This window comes from Capra hircus, chromosome 29, assembly GCF_001704415.2.
Source record: "Capra hircus breed San Clemente chromosome 29, ASM170441v1, whole genome shotgun sequence".
Taxonomy (NCBI): Eukaryota; Metazoa; Chordata; class Mammalia; order Artiodactyla; family Bovidae; genus Capra; species Capra hircus.
Genome location: NC_030836.1, coordinates 47,510,933 through 47,533,510, shown reverse-complemented (window position 1 = coordinate 47,533,510; position 22,578 = coordinate 47,510,933). Strand labels below are relative to the sequence as shown.

General features: G+C 54.4%; 1 long non-coding RNA gene across 1 annotated transcript; it reads right to left on the bottom strand.

Moving 5' to 3' along the window:
• Positions 9,095-22,321, bottom strand: LOC108634242. The gene is made up of 3 exons (XR_001917515.1): positions 22,096-22,321; positions 11,276-11,360; positions 9,095-9,997 (listed from the first exon to the last, which is right to left on the bottom strand). It is a non-coding gene; the product is annotated as an uncharacterized LOC108634242 (long non-coding RNA).

The following is a 22,578-nucleotide window of genomic DNA, read 5'->3' as shown; positions in this document are numbered from 1 at the left end:
AGGGTCCCATTGCTTGTAAGTAACCAAATGGGCCTGGAAACCAAATCCACCATTTTTAGCTCCCAAAGCCCCGACCCCACCCACACTGACCAGCACCCCTTCAATCAGGGTAGAGTTCAGCTGGAGCCTTTAGCAAGGGGCCACAGTAGACAACATGTTATCCACTCTTCACTCTGCCTGGACCCACACCCCGCACCACGGGACCCAGAGAAAGGATATCCTCCCCAGTAATGTGGTCCTGGCCTCCTGATTCACTTTGAACAAAAGTACATTAGCTGACAGATGAAAACAAAAGTTTGAAATTTGCTTTTGAGACTGCATTTGTCCACTGCTCTTCCACCGGTACTGTGAAAAGGCCGTGCCCATGGGAGCCTGCTGGTCCCTGGAGCAGCCAATCCACAGCCCTGCCTCTTGGATCATAGCCACCCTGCCAAGCACTCAAACAAAAGATGGCGTCTGATGGTTCTGTGCCACTGAGTCCGAGAGAAATTTGTTACACATCATCAGGGCAATAGCTGACGGATACAGAGATGGTATGGGGGAACCTGACCTCCTCTTTCACCCTCTTTTTAAAATCAGATGATGACAATCAAGACAGTGAGGACACTAGAAGTATATTCTCCTCCTCCCAACCTGGTGTGCGCTTCTGCCTCTGGGCATGAGGCTGCGTGGTCCTTATGTGGGTCAGGGGAGAGCTGGGGAGAAACAGCTGGGTGAAAATCTCACCAGCAAAAGAAAGGATGCACGTCTCTGAGTAATGAGTGAATCTGTTCCAGAGACTGAGGCCGAGTTTTCCGAGGTACTGGAAGAGGAAGGGAAGCGGAAGGAGTTGGGCCCGGGAGGCCGTGGAGTCAGGGGCCCCCGAGATATGTTAGCCCCGAGCTGGACATGCAGATAAGCCCCGCTGATGGTGGCAGCTGCGGGAAGCTAGCGGGGCTGGCTGGCCATGATTATTGGTCTAATCAGAGGCCTGGTAGGGAAGCGAGGAGAGAACAAGACCAAAACCCCTGGAATCCTGCTGCCTTCCCTGCCTCCCCTGCCTCCCCTGGAAGGGACTCTGCACAGGTTCAGACGTCGGGAGGAAGCCAGGACCTCGGCACCAGGCAGACCCAGCTCCACACTGCAGACGCCTGGCTCCTGGCAAAACGCTTCTCCTATGAACCAGGGGTTCTCACTCACAGAAAGGGGGTGACGGGGTGACAGTGCCGCACCAGTGAAGGTCAGACAGGCTGGTCCACGGCACTCACCCTCTTAGCATTGCCCTTCTCCATCTCTGGGGGCGCCGATTCTAAGAGCAAGTAGGGGTGCAGGCATGGGCTCTCCTTGGGGTCCCTTGGCCACTGGGGGCCCCCTGAACGCCCTTCCTTCAGAGCATATGCAGTAATCAAGAAGGGTCCCGGGCTTACACCCATGGCCACAAGTGGCCCTCACCCCGAGGACTATGTGGTCTTAGACACCCTCGTTGGCCTCCTTGGCTTCACAAGGCCACTTGTCAACTTGGGCACAGGAGAAACCATTGTGCTGGGGCCAGGAGTCCAGCCCCCTCCCATAGGGTGACCCCTCATCACTCACCCATCAGTGCTGTGTGCCCCCCACCCTGCATCGAGCCCCCCAGTCCTCAGCTCCACAGACCCCAGTGATCCAGGGAGAGACGGTTCAGCTGAGCCAATGGTACCCACACCCCCAACTCGACCCAGGGAGAAAAACCTTCCTTTCTGTGAAGTCCCAAAACGGCCATGGGTTTGAATGAGAGGGGAACCCAGGCCCCCAGGGTCGGCTCTGAGCGTCAGGGGAGCCGTGACCCGGGCCTGTCGGAGTCTCCTGACCTGGCACCCGGTGGGGATTCCCGGCCTGGACCAGCCCTTTGTCTAGCGGAGTCTTATTGGCAAAGGCAGACGGCCCTTTTCACAGACATCTGCCAAGCCTCATCCCAGTCTGGATCTTAGGTTTCCACGGGGAGGTGAGGGCCCGTGTGGGGAGACGGGCCATGCCAGAGGGCCAGGCTCTGTTTACACACAGCAGCACCGGGCGCCAGCTCCCACGGGCTCGTATGTCTGTGCGCACAGGTGGCGGAGGACCACCGCCTCCTCCCTCCTCAGGTCCTCCCTTCCTTCCTTCCATCTTTTCTTCCAACGGACATTTGCAAGCCTTTTCTGCCCCAGACCTGTGCTATGCAACAGGATTTTAAGTTAATACAACTCCATTCCAGCCCAGGCACCTCCAAGCTGGAGGAAAATGCAAGCAAGCAATTGCACAAAAGGGATTTGACTGGGGAACCACAGGGGCCGTGGGAGCTCACAGGGCTTGGGGGAGGGGACATCTAACCCAGCCCTAGGGCTCTTGGAATGGTCAGCCTTGGGGCTTAAATAGCATCCTTATCACCATTCTTCTGGAAGTAGAGGTAAGGCCAGGGACTTCCGTGATGGTCCAGTGATTAAGACTTTGCGCTTCCACTGCAGGGACCCAGGTTCAGTCCCTGGTTGGGGAAGTAAGATCCCACATGCCATGTGATGTGGCCAAAAAAAAAAGAGAGAGAGAGAGAGAGAAACTGAGGAAGGTAAGACCAGAATCACTCGAGAAGGACCATGGCCTGGCAGGCTGTTGGTCTTTGCACCCAGGCCTGGGGATTGAGTACAGTTACCCTTGCAAACCCCCAAACATCGCAAAGTATTTGACCCCAGAACACCTTTCATTCTCAGCCAACATTTCATGCAACAGGCTTTTAGAAAGAAAAGTCTCCTTGGTCATGCCTGCATGAAAATCGCTGTCGTGAGGGCCAGGCAGTGAGACCAGGAGGCAAGGTTAAATGGCGGAAGCAGGAGGGCAGCTGACTGATTGGCGTCGAATCTGCTCCTTCCTCACACCTGACCAGTGCTACAGGAGAGGATTCTAAAGACATAAACCCACAGAGATGTGGAGCGTGGCAAAGGCACTACAGCAACCTTATTTTAGATGGAGGACAAAAAAACAAGCTGGTGAACGCTGACTTAGCAGAATGACTTTAAAAGGAAGAGTTCCGTGGGAGGCCCCTGGGAAAGTGAAGAGGTGTGGGAAGAGCTCAATTACAAAGCAGCATCCTCCCGAATTCCCCTCCCCGGGATCGGGATAAAGAGGCTGCCATGAGGAAGAAGACTAGCTGAAAGATGTTTGAGATGCAAAGGGATCTAGACCCCTTTCCAACTCCCACCACTGGGAGGACCACCCCCATCTTGAAAGAAGAAGCTTATTTTCTGGGCAAGTTAAGACATAAGAGATACCAGCCCAGTCGAGGGCCTGGGTACCTTGCCAAAACCAGGAAGGCAGGTTGAACGATATTTTGCATCCTCTCTCCTTCACCAACTAGGTTCCCAGAAGACCAGCAATCAGACCCTGCCCTCCTTTGAGACCTGATCCCACCCAAAAGGAAAGTCTAAGAATTCTGATGTCAGGAGATGCTCAAAACCCAGCCCAGATCACTCTGCAGTGAAGCAGTGTGGCTACAAGAGAAGTCGAGCTCCACGCTTGAACTTCGAATGGTGAATGCTTTTGAATTGTCACGCTGGAGAAGACTTTGACCACCTGATGTGAAGAGCTGACCAATTGGAAAAAAATCCTGATGCTGGGAAAGATTGAAGGCAAGAGGAGAAGGGGACAACAGAGGGTGAGATGGTTAGATGGCATCACTGACTCAGTGGACATGAGTTTGAGCAAACTCTAGGAGATAGTGAAGGAAAGGGAAGCCTGGTGCGCTGCAGCCCATGGGGTCACAGAGTCGGACCTGACTGAACAACAGACCATAACAACAGCAACAACAACTCTTGAGCTTCCAGTGAGCTGTGTGCCACCTCAGCTTGGTCATGCATTGACAGTCAAAGGCCATCAGCCATCTGCAAACAGCCTTTACATAGCAAATAGGAACCAGAGCAACCAAGAGAAAAGTGCAACTCAGAGGAAACAGAGGCTGTCCAAAGGACACAAAGCTTTCACGACTATGTCAACAGCAAGAAGCTGTCCTCAGTGTCCTCAGCGAGAAAGGACACCACACCCAAAAACAAGAACAGGGTGTTATCAAAAAGGAACATTCAGAAGACAAAAAGGAAAAATTCCCCAAACTTAAAAATCACAGAAGAAGTGATAGACTCAATAAAAGAATTAGAAAAGAAAGCGGAGGAAATATCCCAGAAAGTAAAATAAAAAGAGGAAAGGGCAGAGGGAAAGAAGAGCAAGGATAAGAAAGATGAAGACAGACATAGACTATTCAACATGCAAATAGTAGACACCGCAAAGGTATCCGAGAGGAAGAACAGAAGATATAATCAATGAAATCATCCAAGATGGTTCCCAGCACTGAAGAGCTTTGTTTCCAGACTGAAGAGCCCCATGAAACAGCCAACTTAGAAAATAAATACGGACCTGCACCATGACACAGCGTTGAGTAATTTTAGTACATTTGGGACAAAGAGACATTTCTACAAGCTTGGTGTGGCACAGGGGGAGCCAGTTACCTGCAAAAGATTGGTTCTCAGAGTAGCTTCTAAATTCTCAACAGAATTTCTTGGATGCAAGAGAACAGTGGAGCAATGCCTTCAAAATTCTAAAGGAAAATTATTTCCTATCTAGAATCTTACGGCCAGCCAATGTATCGCTCAAGCGTAAGGATGAAGTAAAAAGCATCTCAGACAAGCAGTTTCTCAGAAAAGAAATTGCCTATGAGCCATGCTTTGTCAGGAAGCTACTGAAGCTGTTCCACCCCAGTGTGAGGAAGTAAGCCAAGAAGGAGACCGGAGATGTAAGCAGTTCTTCCCCCACAGGTGAGGGGTGAAGGAGGTCCCAGGCACACGGTGAAAGCACAGCCCAGGATGGCAGTGAGGCACTGAGGACTACCCCTCCAGGCGACAGCCACGTGACTCAGGTTCCTGCTGCCGCGGGGCCACTTTCACCAGAGGCAGGATGCTAGAGTGAAAATCACACCCACCGGCTCCTCTTGACCAGATCTGATGGCACGCCTGCTCTTCCTGTGGCTCTGCATCCTCCAGCAATCTAGAACTCACATTCCGTCCCCCAGAAGTGCTCAGCTCTGCCCTATCCCCGGGAGCAGGAAGCTGGCCACAGCAAGCGTAGGAGCAGGTGGGGTGGCGCAAAGCAGCCCACCCTCTCTGGTCATCCTTCCACTGATGCCCAGTGAGGTCCCACCACATTCAAGCCACAGGGAGCCCTGTGCCCAACCCCACTCACCTGTGTCTCTGTCCACCCTAAGGTCAGAAAGGATCTGGGCAAACTCGGGCCAGCAAGCAGGCTCTGACCCAGGGGTCCCCTTCAGCTTGGTGTCATCCTGTATAATTTCCTGGGAGCCTCCAACTGTTGGTGACAATACCGCCTTTTCCTTCCACCTTGGTCCGTTTCAGAGCTAAACAATCTATTGATGAGGGTTGCTGCAGATTCCGGGCAGATGCTCACTACATCTGTTCCTTCTTCCTCCTGGGGGCCCATCTAGGCCACATCGCCCAGCCTCCCTTGCAGGTAGGCTCACATACACCCAACAGAACGTGGTGGACAGAAATGGTGTACAGCATCTCCGGGCCTGGCCAGAAAAGTTTCCTGCTCCTTTCCTCTCTTCATCGTCTGCAGGGCATAGAAAGGAGCCCTCCCAGACTCTGGGGGGCTGGCGGAATCTCGGGGAGGGAGGGGCCTGGGTGCCCACATGGCCCCATGGAGCAGGGTCCCAGCCCAGCCTGAACTGCAATGTCATAAACAAGAAATACACATTGCTTGGATTAAGTCACTGCAACTGGGGTCAGTGGTTACAGCAGTTAACATACCCTGATTAATAAGGAACATTTACACAAGTGATAAAACTGGAGAGAAAAATCTAAGAAAGTTTAATAGGCGCGCCATTTCTGACAAAACGTAAGTAGGTACTTAGTACACTTTTGCTGAGCAAGTCAATGAGCAAACAAGCCTGGTCTCCGACGGGTGGTCCCCCATCCTGTCTGCACAGGCATGTGGCCCAGGGGGAGAATGAAAAGTTTACAGCTGGTTTGTTGGGGTGGTGGGGGTGCGGGTGATATTTTTCCTGTTATTCTTCGGATAAGAGTGTTTTGCAATAAACACGTAGGGAACGTGGGGCCAGCCTCTCCCACATTATATATGGCGTGCGTGAAAACATCTATGCCCCCAGCTCTCCAGACAGATGTTTCTTTGCAAGCAAGAGCTCGTTTCTTTACCAAGCAGGCAGGATCCAGCCACTGGGCAGCCCCTTCCGGCAGCTCAGCTCTCCAAACCCATTCTCGCCTCCCTCCTCCAACACACAAGGCCCGAAGCCCTGCCTCCCCTCAAAAGCACCCCCTTCCATCAGCTCCAGGCTTCAAGGCTGAGTACAGGTGTCCCCAGGATTCGTCATCCATCCTGTGACCACTCCCACTCCTAGCTTTGACTCTCTGCAGTGGCGTTTGCCCACAAGGAAGGCTGAGCGCCGAAGAATTGGTGCTTTTGAACTGTGGTGTTGGAGAAGACTCTTGAGAGTCCCTTGGACTGCAAGAAGATCAAACCCGTCCATCCTAAAGGAGATCAGTCCTGAATATTCATTGGAAGGACTGATGCTGAAGCTGAAGCTCCAATACTTTGGCCACTTGATGCAAAGAACCCTGACACTGGGAAAGATTGAAGGCAGGAGGAGAAGGGGACGACAGAGGATGAGATGGTTGGATGGCATTACTGACTCAATGGACGTGAGTTTGAGCAACCTCTGGGAGATAGCGAAGGGCAGGGAAGCCTGGTGTGCTGCAATCCGTGGAGTGAAAAAGAGCAACTGAATGAGCACCCCAGTTGCTCATGGGGTGAACTGAGCAACTGAATAACCACAACAAAGTGGCATTTGGCCACCTAGAGTGCCCAGAGGACAGCGTGCCAAGGGTAAGGGGCTAGGGCCCACCACAGTCAGACCACCTGTGCCTGCAGCCTGGATGCTCACATGCCACCTGGTGGGCCAGGGAGCGGGGTGGCGAGGGGTGAGGGGGAAAGCTGCTTTGAGGCCCAGGACTGGTGACCTGTCCAGGGGAGGTTTGTGAAAAATACCTGAAAGGACACACAGAATGTTGCCAGCAAGGCCACTGGTCTGCCCGGGCCGTTCTTTTATCGTCTTTTTGAATGCTTTATTATGTTTCTGTAACAAACATGGATTACTTATGTAAAATATGTTAAAAAGCGCTTTATTTTCTAAACCTGTTACTGTGAAATAACCCAGGTGGCGCTAGTGGTAAAGAACCCTCCTGCGAATGCAGGAGACATAAGAGACGCAGGTTCAATCCCTGGATCAGGAAGATCCCCTGGAGGAGGGCGTGGCAACCCACTCCAGGATTCTTGCCTGGAGAATCCCACGGACAGAGGAGCCCGGCGGGCTACAGTCCATGGGGTTGCAAAGAGCCGGACACGACTGAAGGGACTTAGCGCACACACACACACACACACAATACACACACACACATAAAATATAAACGTGCAACTTAACAAAGAATTATAAAGCAAATACTCATGTAACCAAGGTCAAAAAACAGAATGGTACCCACTTCAGAAGCACTCACCCATATGGGTCATTCAGTAGTAGCTGCGACTACCCCCAGCTCCCATGAGGGCCCCTTGACCCTCAAGGGTAATACCACGTTCTCCTCACCGGTAAAGGACCTGACAACCCACAGGGGTTTGTCCAGCACCCAAGATGAAGCTGTGTCTGCTTTCAGAAGCTGCGAGACTAGGGCAGAAGTCCTTGACACAGACCCTGCCAGGGGTCCAACCTCGCCCAGTAAGCTGGACTAGGAGAGTCTGGGGCACAGCCACCAGCCAGAAGCCAGCACCCGGGGGTAGGAGGCAGAAGGGATGGGGTGTGGCCAGAGGAGAGAAGACTCAGAAGAGTCAGTCAACCCAGAGATGGGGATTTAAACCCCTGTGAGAAGCCAGGCACCATCCTCAAGTGAGCAAGACAGTGACCAAGGCAGGTCAATCCCTGCCCTCCTGGGCTTGCTGTCTGGACAATCCATTAAATAAAAGTCCGGTCCAGAGAAGACAGTTAATACATAATACAGCATCCATTCAGTTCAGTCCAGTCACTCAGTCGTGTCCAACTCAGCTGGTTGGACATCAGCGGGTACCAAGCATCAGCTGGTATTAAACAGCATCAGCTGGTACCAAGTTCTATGGCGGAAAATAAAGGCCGGAAGGAAAGGGGATCGGATGCTGGGGGGGGGGGGGTAGGGAGGGAGGGCAGGAGAAGACATTTTGATCACCTGCAGCCCTGTCTGGGCGCCATAGCAACAGGGCTACATTTCCCATGGTCCTTTGCCCCCCAGGGTCTGGGTGGGCTCCACCAATGGAGGCCCCGGTGAAGGAGTGGATGGCCAGATGAGGGAGAGGCTGGTGGGCCTAACGTATGAGTTGGCAGACTGAGTTGTGGATTGCACACGCCCCGTGTGGTGGGCCTCGTGCAATCAGCTGAAGACCTGACTAGCACCAAAAGCCCAGCCTCCTCTGAGCAAGGCAGCCTCCTCCAGCAGCTGGCCTTCAGACACCATCTGCAGTGTCCACTCTCCCTGGTTCTACAGCAGATCGTTTGCAGACGCTCACTGAACATCGGGCCTTCTCGATCTCCAGCTTGGAAACTTTGTATTTGCCAGCCTCTGTGATCGTGTGAGCCAATCCCTCATAATAAATCTCTTTTTATATATTTGCACACCTGGTCTGTTCTTTTCCTCTGGAAAACCCTGACTAGTACAATATAATCATCAGATCTCCCAGTGATATTTAGGTAAAAACCTTGGGGCAAGCTTTTTTTTTTTTTTTAACAAATAAGTGTTAGGGAACATTTACTGTTCCCGAGAAGTGGTGTATTTTCTTCAAGGGCCAAGCAAACTCTTTCATTCTTCCCCTTTCATTCTTCCCCTGCTCCCTTTGAAAGTGTGAAAGTGTTAGTTGCTCAGTCGTGTCCAACTCTTCGTGACCCCCGTGGACTGTAGCCCGCCAGGCTCCTCTGTCCATGGGATTCTCCAGGCAAGAACACTGGAGTGGGTTGCTGTGCCCTTCTCCGGGGCATCTTTCTGACCCAGGGATGGAACCTGGGTCTCCCACACTGCAGGCAGATTCTCCCTTTGGCTGCTGGGAATTTGGACCCTCGGCCACAGCAACTGTGGAAGCGGCCTGTTCCTGCCCCCGCCTCATCCCGGGGTTCACCTTCCTCGTTCAGGATCGTCCGTCTTCCCATGACCCTGACTCTTCATCCATGCTGTTACTTTTCTATTGCACGTTCCTCTTGCAGAGTGCTGGGAGCTGAGGGTGCCCTGAAGTGTGGGAGCTGAGGGTGCACTGAAGCATTCTCTTTCCCTCCACGCTGGCCCCTGGCCACTCCTCTGGAAGGAGGGGGCCCTCAGGCACGTGCTCAGGGTGGGTGAGACCGCAGTCAGACAGCCGTGCACACACTGTGAGTGCTCACCAGATACCTTGGGGGCCCAGCAACGTGGGTGAAGACAGCCAGGCTCCCTCACGCATCGTACAGAACCTGCCACTGGCTGTGATCGGGCCATCTGTCTGCCTGCCCATCCCCATGATCGAAGCGCACTTGATCCCAAGACCTCGGGGCTCTGGGAAAACGTCCCCACCTGCCCCCTGCCCACAGCTGTTCCAGGGATGGACCAGCCCACCTCGGCTGGCTTCAAGCTCCCAAAGCACAAGGCTTTGCCAAACAGAGTCCCAAATGTGAGGCTACCCACCCACACACAAAATCCGGTGATCCGAGCACATATTTCTGCCGAGACCACCTTTATCTGCTATCAGTGGCGAGAAGGAGTGGATGGGAGAGGATGGCTTTTTCACTCGGATTCTTCTGCTGATTTCTGTCCCATGATAAGGACAGCTGGCGTCCAAGGGGCTGGTTCTCCTGACAGGCAGCACATGCTTCTTAGGAGGATGAAAATGGGGCATCGTCATGGGTCCTGGCTTCGAAGTCTTCCAGGGAAGTGAAAAGAAGGCAAACCTTAGAGAAAAGGGCAGCATAAAGGATGTCTGTGTGTCCTGGTGCTTCCTGACTCTCTGTGCTGTAGGACAGGCAGCTGGGGTCTATTTTGTGAACGAGGAGTTCGAATGTATTAATAAATAGGTTTGCTGAAATGGTGTACGAGTTAGGGTATGGACCAAGCTGTGTAACAAAGAGCCCCAGAACTGACGATAGCTTTGTCTCCCTCCTTCCGTACCCTCCTCACCCATCCCCAGTAGAGTCCCCCCTCATCATCCTTTCCTGATGTTTTGAGTATGATCCTCGGGGCTGGTTACTCATTTTCTTACATGAGAACATAATTAAGATTCATTCTGTTATTAAGACTCATTTTGGGAGTGAGTAGCAGTGGGTTCGGTCAAGTCCAAACCAGCTTCGTGTTCTCAAGTCTAGTTCAACACTATTTCACCTTGTCTGCCCCCAGATGAGCCCCACCTCATGGCCCAGGCAGTGGGAGGAGTCTCAGTCTGTCCCTTTCCTCTCCTTTCAGCGTCCCCGTCTCTAGGCTTCAGGGTCTGGGAGGAGGGATCGGGCAGAGGAAACATGTCCACCTGGTAAGAGTGATTATAATCCAGCCCACGTGGCAAGAGCAAGATGCTGGCCCTCCATCTGGAGCCTCTGTGGGAGCTCTGGGGACCCAAATGCGCAGTGTCTGCGGGGCCTCTTGTGACCTCCTGGCCAGCCCTCCTCATCTCTTGCTCCCGAATCTCCACCCCACAGACTCTAACTCCTGGGGGGTCGTCTCCCCGGCCGACTGCCTACAGGAGCGGTGTCCCCGCAGGATGGCTCCAGCCCTGCCCCCACTGCCTTCTTCAGTTTACCTCCATCCACAGGGAAGGACTCATCCCTGCTGTATTAGGCAGGGCCCAGGCAGAGCTGCTGTGACGGTGAGCCCCAAAGTGCAACAGCACACACTGGATAGAAGCTCGTCACTCTTCTGACAGCCCCGGAGCTTGAGGGCGGTTGAAGCCCATGCCGTGGGGCTCCCCAAGGAGCTGGGTTCATTCCTTCGCATTGCCCGTCCACACCAAGGGAATCGCTTCCTTTTCAAGGGTGTAGCTGGCATTTGTCTGCATCTCTCCTTTGCGCATCCTAATGACCACAGCCCAGTGCACCACAGGGTGTCCATCACAGCACACCTGCCCCTGGGAGAGCTGGGGACTGACCCTGCTCAGCTGGGCCTCCGGCGTCCTGGCAGTAAGGACGATGAGGGCGGTGACCTGACCCTGTGGGGAAATCCGGAGTCTCTGCAGCACTCACCATGCCTAAGGGCGTCCATGCAGGTTATCCCGCTGTCTCCCTCCTCATTCTGCCCGGAGGGGCGCTGCAGCCAGTCTCCAGCTGCCTGAATTCACAGGAGGGAAGCAGGTACCAGCAGGTCGTGCCTGACCCCCCACGGCCAGGAATCTCAGCTGAGCTCCCCAGGGCCTCTCCCTCCCCCCAGGTTCTGAGCCAGCAGCAACCAGCAGCCAGGATTCCCCTCAGCAGAAAGCTTTCTCCGCACCCCCTGTCCTCCTTCAGGCACCCCACGTTCTGAGTGGTGTTATGGAGCCCTCCCAACCTTGGCCTGGCCAGGAGGGACAGAATCACCTGGATGCCATGGTAACCACTCACTGATAACCCCCAGGCCCCCCCTTTAGGCTGGAGGTGGATGGGGTGGGGTTGACAGCTGGGGACGTTCTGCACTTTCAGTCGGAGGGGACCAGGAGCCTCGCACCCCTCAAGAATGAGGGGCTCTTATCATCTCATCAGCTTCAGCCGCATTCTTGCGACAGACAGAAAAGTCCCTCCCGACTCGCCAAGAAACAGCCCTGGGGAAGCCTCTCGCCTTCCTGCAACATGACGTGGGCAAGCTCTGTGCACGGGCTCAGCTCTTTGCAGAAGCCGCACACCCGCCTCCGCCCCCCTTTAATGATGATGAGTGTTTATTAGCCCCTCAGTCGCGTCTGACTCTTTGCAACCCCGTAGACTGTAACCCACGAGGCGCCTCTGTCCATGGGATTCTCCAGGCAAGACTACTGGAGTGGGTTGCCATGTTCTTCTCCAGGGGATCTTCCTGACCCAGGGATTGAACCTGGGTCTCCCGCATTGCGGGCAGACTCTTTACCATCTGAGCCACCAGGGAAGCTCATGATGACGCTCAGGATAACAAGCCCGTAATTCCCCGTGACTTGTCCCCATGATGCATGCTTCCCTGGTGACCATCTCCCTGAGCCCCTGGGCGTGAAGAAAGTTGCCCCAGTCCTGTCCCTGTTGCATCTCAGACCCCTGACTCCTCCTCTCATATCGCTTCGATGGTCCAGATGCCCTGACCTCTGCCCAAGCTCCTGTCCCTTTCCCATCTCTCAGAAGTCTTATTTCCAGAGACACCTCCCCCAGGAAGCCTTCCCCAGACCCTGAGAGAGTTAACTCCCCTTCCCATGTATATAGCGGTAAAGAATCCACCTGCCATTGCAGGAGATGTAAGAGACACAGGTTTGATCCCTGGATTGGGAAGATTCCCTGGAGGAGGAAATGGCAACCCACTCCAGTATTCTCGCATGGAAAATCCCACGGACAGAGTACAGTGGATGGGGTCGCAAAGAGATGGACACAACTGAAGCGACTTAGCACACACGCACCCCTGTATGTATATGCGTGACACTCCACCCCATGCTTATAGTCTTTGTGACCATCTGCCTGACGTGGGCATTACTTTCACCTCGTCTGTTTTCCCCACTGAGGCAGGGACCACCTCTCCATCCACCCCATTCTTGTTCCAAGGCTGTGCAGGTGCTGAAACCTGCGGGTGGGTGTGAGCGAGTGAGACAGCACCCCCCCGCGACAGGATGAGGCCGAGGGCTGCTGGGAATCCCTCAGCAGCACATCTGGCTTAAAAAGGAAAGGCGCTGTTTCATGACCTAACTCTTTTTATTTTTAGACCCGGTGACTCATCTCCACCACGGGGGCTCTGCGGGCTGCTCTCGGGGGAGGCCCAGCCCAGTGGGCAAGGGGGCAGGAGCTGGGCCGCTGTGTCCCCCGACCCGGAGGCCAAGCCTGGCTGAGCGGCGAGGCAGTCACTGCCTCCACCTGCTCCTCTCGAACAGCAGTCTCGGGATGCCCAGGACACACTCGCTGGGCCGAGGGAGGCACCTTAGGGAATGAGGAAGGGACGGACGAGGTGTTTTCTGAGTTCTCGGCGCCCTGTCCGGCTCTCCCCACACGCAGAGTGGTGACACGGGGCCGCCGACATTCACCTAAAACCATCACAACATTGTTAATTGGCTATGCGTACACGGATGCACAGTCGCTCAGTCGTGTCTGACTCTTTGCAACCCCGTGGACCGTGGCCAACCAGGCTCCTCTGTCCGTGGGATTCTCCAGGCAAGAATACTGGAGTGGGCTGCCATGTCCTCCTCCAGGGGATCTTCCTGACCCAGGGATCACGCCCGTGTCTCTGGAGGCGCCATCATCTTCCGTGCATGCAGGCCCACCGCAGCCCCAGGCCCCATGGTGGCCATGGCATCTCTGCGTCCCAGGCCACGAGCGTGGGCAGCAAGGCGGCAAAGGTGCCAGCTTCCCCTGCAGGTCACTGGGCATCAAGGTAGCAAGTGAGAGAGACAGGTATGGTAGGGTTTGTCCGTCCTCAAGGTCTGACCTTCCTCTGCCCCCGGCCACTTCTTCCAAACAGTCAGCCTCGGGCGTCATGCCCCCAGTGAATCTCACCGATGAATCCTACCCACAGTGACTGTAAAACCGACAAAAGGGAGTAACTCGGCCACCCACGGCAGCTAACATGTCATCATGAAGCTGGCCCCTAAATAGTTTTTCCCTGTGTGGCTCTTATAAATGGGGTCCTTCAGGCCATCACAGCTCCTGATAAACTGCTGCCGTAGGCGGTTCCCACACACTGGTTGAGACTCACTCCCCGTACTGGATTCTGTTGTCAGTCGTTTTCATGGATTTTCCTTCGTTTTTTCCAGGAAAGTCCTCCATCTCACTGTAAATAATGATGCGTTTTCTCCTCCCCAAGTTGATTACTCAACCTCTCTGTGCCTCGGTGTTCCCATCTGTATAATGGATACCATAGTATGTACCTTATGGGGCTGTGGTATTTCCCTGTTAATCATCAGTTCAGTTCAGTCGCTCAGTCGTGTCCGACTCTTTGTGGCCCCATGGACTGCATCACCCCAGGCCTCCCTGTCCATCACCAATTCCCGGAATTTACCCAAAATTATGTCCATTGAGTCGGTGATGCCATCCAACCATCTCATCCTCTGTGAATCATAATATTGTATTTTCCTATTCAGAGAGAACTATTTTTGCAGGTTAAAAACATATTGGTCTATTATCTATTTCTGTCTGATTCAGAGTTTGAGATTGGAAGTGAGTGTTATCCAAATATCTTTGGCAATATATCAAAGGAAGTTATCAAAAGTTTTTCTCTTTGGAGTTGTTTGTATCATAAATTATGTTAACTGACTTCCTAATGTTCAGCCATCCTTACATTTCTGGAACCCACACCACTTGGTCCCCACGTTTTACCCCTCTAATGTAACGCTTAATTTTATGGGTGGTTTTTTTTTAAATCAGTATTCCTAAGTGAAACTGGTCTGCGTTTTCTCTTTCTGAGCTACTTTTGGTGGATTTCAGTATCAATAAATTGTTGTTCAGTCGCTCAGTCATGTCCAGCTCTCTGTGACCCCAAGGATCGCAGCACACCAGGCTTCCCTGTCCTTCACTACCTCCCGGAGTTTGCTCAATAAATGTTTACTACATAAAACTCCGCAGAGTCGGACGTGACTTAGCAACTGACCAACAACGACATAAAAAAGAACTGGGAGCTGTTCTTCTCTCAGGCACTAGGGCAGTTTAAGTAGTATTGTATTATCTGTTCTTTTGGGGTATTGTAAGAGGTCTTCCTCTGAAACATTCTGGGCCTTTATACTTTTTTTAAGGAGTGTAGACTTGGACGACTTATTTCTCCAAGGGTAATCCATTTGTACAGATTTTTACATCTCTTTGGGGGCCATTTTTTTTTAATACATAAAATGTGTTCCTTATATTTTCAAACTCCTAAAATCCTTCACATACACCAGAACCTGTTTGCTGGGACCTGAGTTTTCCACGTCTCTCTAGTTGGTTCCCCACAGACTTTTTACCTTTGTGTGTTTTCTTCTCCTTTTTTCTGGATTGGGTTGGTTAATCGTGTCCCTTTTAGTGTTGAGTTTCTTCCGCTCAAAAACACAAGTGAGACAAACACTTTAAAATGGGTAAGATGGTAAATTTGATGGCGTGTGTGTTTTAACACAAAAACAAGAAGAAGACGGGCTTCCCTGGGGGTTCAGTGGTTAAGAATCTGCCTTGCAATGCAAGGGTCACTGGTACAGTCCCTGGTCTAGGAAGATCCCTTATGCCAATGAGCATCTAAGCCCCTGGTCCACAACTGCTGAGCCCACGTGCTACCACTGTGAAGCCGGGTGGGTGCCCAGAGCCCACGCCCCACAATGAGAGAGACCACCACAGTGAGAGGCCCGCACCCCGCAGCAAAGAGCAGCCCCGGCTCACAGCAGCTAGAGAAAGCCCGTGCGCAGCACCAAGACCGGCCACAGCCAGAAAACACACGGGGAAGAGAAAGCGTGCGGAAGAAGTAGTTTTCTTAAAAAAAAAGGAAACACAGGACTTGGACACATTTGTTTGTTCCATCGTTGGTAATACATCAGTTTCCTCTCTTCATTTCTGCCTTCTGTTTTTCTTAGCTTTTTCTACTATTCTCTTAGATGTATTGAGTCATACGCTTAATTCATCAATTTTTATTCTTTCATGCTTTCCTGACGGCTCAGCTGGTAACGAACCCACCTGCAATGCAGGAGACCCCTGTTTGATTCCTGGGTCAGGAAGATCCACTGGAGAAGAGATAGGCTACCCACTCCAGTATTTTGGGGCTTTCCTTGTGACTCAGCTGGTAAACAATCGGCCTGCAATGCAGGAGACCTGGGTTCGATCCCTGGGTGGGGAAGATCTCCCAGAGAAGGGAAAGGCTACCCACTCCAGTATTCTGGCCTGGAGAATTTCATGGACTATATAGTCCATGGGGTCGCAAAGAGTCAGACCCGACTGAGTGACTTTGACTTCACTTCTCTTCATGTTGATTAATAAAGGCATTTGTGGCTATAGCTTTTCCTCCAAGGACTGCTTTAGCTGCATCTCACAGGTTCTAGTTTGACGTATTTATATTATCACTTAGGACCCCTCCTCCAGGAAGTGCCCTTCTGTGTTCCCACGACACGCAATCCACTCACCCACCATAGCATTCTCACTGCATTATAAAGGTCTGCTGCAGTCCATGCAGTGTAAAAAAATAATGCAAGTTACATATATAATTTTAAATTTTCCAGTAGCCGCACTAAGGTGCATTCAGAGAAACAGATGAGATTAACCTTAATGTTTTATTTAACCCAAAGTGTCCAAAATATTATCATTTCAATACATAATCAGTAGAAAACCATTGTTAATTAGATTTTACATTAGTTTCTGCACCCAGCCTTCAAAATCTGGTGTGTTTCACACTTACAGGACATTTCAATTCACACGGGCCACAGCCTTGGTGGTTAAGAGCCTCGGGTGCCTCGTGCACGTGTTTCCAGTCTAGCTGCCCACGTCTTGGCTCCCAGCCTGCACGCTACCTGAAGGGCAAGTTCTAATCTACCTTTAACATGGTACTCGTGGTGCCTCCCACGTTGTGAGATTATGAGCCCCAGTGGTACTTTCCGAGTTAAGGACTGGCACTACCCCTCCATTTATCCACCTGCTGCCCTTCACTGTCAGTCACTCAGCCTTCAGCTATTCACTGCCTACCTTCCATGTGGTACCTTCCAGTCGGCCTGTTGCTACCAGGTGTGACTAAAGAAGCATCTCCGAGCATCTCTAAGAAGGAATAAGTTTCTTTCATCCTTGGACTTCTTATTGGACCAAACTCTTAAGAGCCCCCAAGGAACCACGAGAAGCTCCACCCTCTGACTCCAGGGTGAAGCTGCCCAGGACAGCTGAGCACAGCTGATATTTCTCAAAGGCAGACAAGGGCAAAACGAGCACGTAAACATGCCATTCAAGGCACAGAAAGACCCCCAAATAGTGTGCCCGGCTATAGGCTGCAGTTACAAAGAACGGCCAAGAGACAATGTTTCAGCATCTAGAGATGCCATGGGACACAATTCTAGTTCATGGCGAGAAACTAAGGGTTTCCAGGAAGCTTTGCCTCTCTGATATAGAGACCTCTCCCTCTCTATCACCCCTTTCTTTCTCGTCCTGACTGGAACTCACTCAAGCTGCCTGGAGTAGCTGCAGCCTTCTTGTAACCATGAAGACCAAAGCTACATCCTAAGGATGGCAGAGTAGAAATACAGAAGGGTGTGGGTTCTTGATGGCATCATGGAGCTGCCGTACTCCAACCTAGCTGCCAGACATTTTGCTCCATGTAAACGAAAAATGGAAAGAAAAAAACAAAAGCTTCTCTTGTTGTCTCTGTTCCTTGTACTGAGTGCAAACCCTGTCTACCTATGACCAGGGCACAGCCTCTTATTCACCCAGCCACAATGTTTCAAGTGCCTACACTGAGTCAGGCCCATGTCAGGAGGTTGTAAATTGTCAATGTGTGGATACACAAGACTTGTACTCTGATGAATAATTTTGACAAAATTCTGGTGGCTAATTTTGTCAGTTGCAAGTAACAGAAACCAATGTAAACTGGCTTAAGGAAAAGAGATGAGAAATCTATGGGTCAATGAAACTGGAAAGGGGCTCAGACAATGTTGGCGGAATCCTGTCTTCTCCCATGGTTCCATCACTCCACTGGACAAGCCCAACAGAAGAGTGAGTCCCTCCCCAACTCCAGCAAGAATGCTGGAATATTAGCTCATGGACAAAAACTGTTGTTGTTATTGTTCTTTAGTCACTAAGTTGTATCTGATTCTTTGCGACCCTATGGACTTTAGCCCAACAGGCTCCTCTGTGCATGGAATTCTCCAGGCAAGAATACTGGAGTGGGTTGCCATTTCCTCCTCCAGGGGATCTTCTTGACCCAGGGATCGAACCCACATCTCAAATCTCCTGAACGGGCAGGCGGGTTCTTTACCACTGGGCCACCAGGGAAGCCCCATGGACCAAACGGTAGACCTCAAATCTACACGCCCATGTGGACACGCAGGTCCCATGCAGGCTACACGCAGGTACACACACTCAACAGTGGGGCAGACTTGCGTGTGTCGTGTGAACATCTGATTTCTCCCTCCATCCAAGGGACTGCTTTCCCCAGGATGGAGGGGTTTCTCAGGCCATGGGACTTTCTGTTTTAAAACCTGGCTAGTGTATGCTCACGACAACTAATGTGATTCCCCTTCCTTAGAAAGATCAGCAAAATCACACGTGATCATTTTAAAGAAAATTAGATAAGTTTCCCTCAAGAGAACAAGAACATCCCTCCCCTAACCCGGTGATCAGAGCCCTCAGACACCCCGTGACCAATCGTCCTTACAAAGAAGCAGAGTTCTGCTCGGCCACTGGCTATACGACTGCCCAGAGGACAGCCACGTGCACAGGCCTGGACGGATCACGCCGTGGTCCCTTCTGCCAGGATGCGGCAAGGCGGATGGCTCCCAGCTACCAGGGCCCAAGTGTCCGCTCACCCAGCTCAGTGACTCCAGACCTCTGATAGCCACTGAAGATCCCAGCTGAGCCAAACCCTTTTGGAATTCACAGTGTCACCAGGCTCCAGCCTGCCAGGAACATCTCGAATTAGCCACTGCTTCTCAGTCTGGGGGACTCAGCCACTGGCATTGCCAAAACGTCCGGAGTGATTCGACTCTGCCGCCAGATCGAGAAGCACGGAGCCACCTCGTGCTGCCCCTTTGGTTCAGGGTGTGATGGGATGAGGGCACAGAGGGCAGTGGCTTCTTGGGCTCCAGTAGTTTCCCTGCCTGTCCGTCTTCTCAGGGACATCTCAGCCACATCCTTGAAAGCACAAAGGAGCAGAGGGCCTTGGGTCCCGTGGCTTCACTAAACCATCCTCCACGTCCTGCAGGTTACAGACAGTAGGGGGAGGGGGACGGTGGCAGGGGGAGGGGGATGGCTCAGCCCACCCCTCACCTGACCCTACGGGTAATAACCTTCTGGAGGAGGTGCGGGGAACAGGGACTAGTGAACCCATTTAAGAGATGAGGAAAGAGAGTTTGTCCACGGCCTGGAGCTGGACTTGGGCTCAGAGTCACAAGTCTGTCTTGAGAGCCCCCCAGGGGTCTGCTCTGGGGAAACCAAGGCACAGTTCGTGGTCACGGTCCTCCCTGCTGGAGGCAGAGCCCGGGGTGGCTGTAGGGGGCAGGGCCGGCCTGCGATGTGGTCACACCTGTCCTTGTACCACCGTCCTCCCCCTAGACCAGCCCCTCTGGCTCACCCCGCGCCTCCTCCTGCAAACAGATTCATAAAGAATTGGAAATAGAGAAAGTCTAAAAGCGAGACCCACTGCCAGGATCACTCACTCTGACAGGGGCCCCCACAGCCTGGTGGCTAGACAGGCAGGGGGCTCTCCACCCCCTGACGTGGGATGCGGGAGGTGGCCAGGACAGTCCTGGTGGGGCCGGGCCATCTCTGCCGGGCAGGTGGGCTGCGGGGCTGGTCTCCCCGCTCTACACCCGGCCCCACCCCCACCCCGGCCCCAGGACAGATCCTCTCTGGGACACACTCTCCCTGAGGGAGGGCTCCCAGGTGCCTGGAGCTCCGGCCACGGGGCCACCGGAGGCCCTAGTCCTCCTTGGGTTTGCGCAGCTGCCGGCGGCCCAGTCTGTAATCGATGTAGGTGCCCAGGCAGGACCACAGAAGGAAGCGTGCCAACAAGATGATGACCAGCAGGACCAGGAGCGGGTCGGGGCCCGTGCCGCCCCCGAGCCAGGAGGCCATGGCGAGGCCAGCGGCCACCCGCCCCCACCAGAGGAGCGGCCCCCCACGCCCCCCGCTAGCCGTCCAGCCCGGGGGTCTCCTCCTTAAGGCACCGAGCCCGCTCCCTCCGCGCCCCAGCGCAGGGGCCTCCCCGGCGGGAGAGGACAGCTCGGGGACGGCGAGCGCGAGCGGCCTCCTTGGAGAAGAGGCCCCGCGCCATTCAGCGCGCGCGGGCGGCGCTCGGGGCCGACAAGGGCCGCATTGTCCGGCCGGGCGGGAGGCTCGCGGCCCGGCGCTGACGTAATCTCCAAACGTCTCCGGCGGCAGCTGCTGGGCGAAGCCGGCCACCTTCTCCGGGCGCTTGCAGCCGCCCACGCCCGCTCTTCCGGCCCCGCCAGACAATCGGGCCCTTTCTCTGCCCAATTAGCTATCACTTCTGGAGGCCGGCGCTGTCCAGCGGCCGCGGGCCCGCGGTGGCGGCAGCAGGCCGGGCGGGAGGGGCCGGGCGGCCCGGCGGGAGGGCCGGCGGGAGCTGTGCGGATGAAAGGGGAGCAGAGGGGCGCGAAGGTGAGACCCGGCGCCCCGCGCCCACAGGCGACCCCGGCGAGCTCAATTAGCGCACGGGCCGCCAGCGCCTCAAAGGCCGCCGCCCGCCGCCCGCCGCCCGCCGCCCGCCGCCCGCCGCCCGCCGCCCGCCGCCCGCCGCCCGCCGCCCGCCGCCCGCCGCCCGCGGGGGTGGGCAGCGCGGGCTGGCGGGGGCGGGGACGGCGCGGGCGGCTCCGGAGGGGAACCCGCCTAATCACCCAGGAAGGCCCGGGCCGGTCCCCAGATCACCCCCCAGCGGCCCACCGAGGGCCTTGGACGCCGCCCGCAGCCCGGGCTGGACGGTCGGCCTGCGGGCCCCCCCCTCACACCCTGCAGGGCCTCCGTCCGGGGCCCACCGCAGACACGGAGTGACCTAGCTCAGTGCTCATCCTCCGGGTGCAAAGCTTATCGGAAACGGGGGCGAGTGACAGTTCTGCCTTGAAGGGCCGTGGGGAGGCCCAAGGGAGAGTGTCCACACAGGACCAGCAAGGGCCCTGGGCGTGGAATCACTGGCTGCGCTCTTGTCCCCGAAGAGGACCCGGGCAGAGATGTCTCCACCACACCGCTGGAGTGACCGCGCCCTCCTCCCGCCTTTCTCTGCCTGCTGCGTGCGCAGGTGCATGTGTGTGCACACACACACACAGGTGAGAACACAGGTATACACATACATGCCTGCACCTATAACACACACACACACACCCTGCACCTATAACACACATGCACACACACACACCAGGACGTGCACACCTCCGCAGACTTTGCCATCCCAAGTCCATGGCTGGCCTTCCACAGCCAGGTTTCTCGTGGACGAAGAGACAGCCTGGCCTCTTCCAACCCCGATCCCTTGGTCCCATAACACAAAGGGGTGCAAGCTGGAGGTCAGGAGGTGCCCTGGCCCTCAAATGCCAGATCCAGGGAGTCTAGCTGTGCTCTCGCCAGGAAATGGCCCACCTCCAGGGACTCAAGCCAGGGAGAAAGCTGAGGAACCTCCATTCTTGAATTTGTCCTCCATCTACAAAGTGAAAATGTGAGTCCAGCCAGGCTTTCTGGAAGTTTCTAGCTAAGCAGTAAATGCAGAGACTTTGACAGGGAGCCAGGGTAAGATGGGCAGTGGAAAAGCTGATGTGGTCACTCCTGGGTGATCCAGCTGTGGGCCAGACCCATGATGAGCTCCCCACTTGCACCCTCCCCCCTTACCCGGGAGCCCAGCCCTCACTATGACCTACAAAGGCTCTGTCGAGAGTGCTCCAAGCCTGACTGTGCCCTGGGTGGGAAGCCAGGGCACATTTCCACCTCCGTCCACAGAGAGAGCCACCAGCCAGTGGCCTGGCCAGGTGTCCAGCGTGTCTGCAGAGTAGACTGTCAGGTCATGTTCAGCCCTGGGCTCGTCTGCCCTGCACAGAGCTTTGTTTGACGACCTCTTCAAACCCATGTGGGAATTTAGATCGTAGGAGCCTAACGTGGCGTCATTAATGAAGCAGAGCACCCCCCGGGGTGTGGAGACTGGATAAGGGTTTCCAGGACGTTGCAGAATGTCCCTAGGGGCCTTCACAAGCACTGCCCTCCCCCTGACTGCGAGAACCCACCTGCACATGGAGTGAGGCTCCCAGGGGAAGTGGCTGAGCGCGGGGAGGGAGGAGAAGCTAATTTCTCAGCTTCTCACTTCTCTGGGAGGTCGGCGTCTCCTGGTGGGCGTCCTGGGCGGCCAGAGACAGGGGCGCACACTGGATGAGGGTGGCCCGTCCTCAGCCTCCCAGCCCGCAGGCCCTGACCCGGCAGTGGGGACAAGGTGGCCTTAGCCTCGGATAAATGGCTCTGATTGCGAGCACACAGTCGGCACACAAAGTCAACATCACCTGAGTCACATGACCTCCACGCCCGGACACTCTCCAGGGTCATGGAGTCCTCCGCTTCCTGTTCAGATGTCCCCTGGCCTCTGGAGTTGGGGAGGCCAAGGTCAGCAAGCCCTTCAGGAGAGAAAGTGAACAGTCTCCTTCCCTGGACGGGGTCCAGCCAGCCCAGAATGGTCTTGTCCTGGGTGAGGTCTACCTGACGCAGCTACGGGGGCC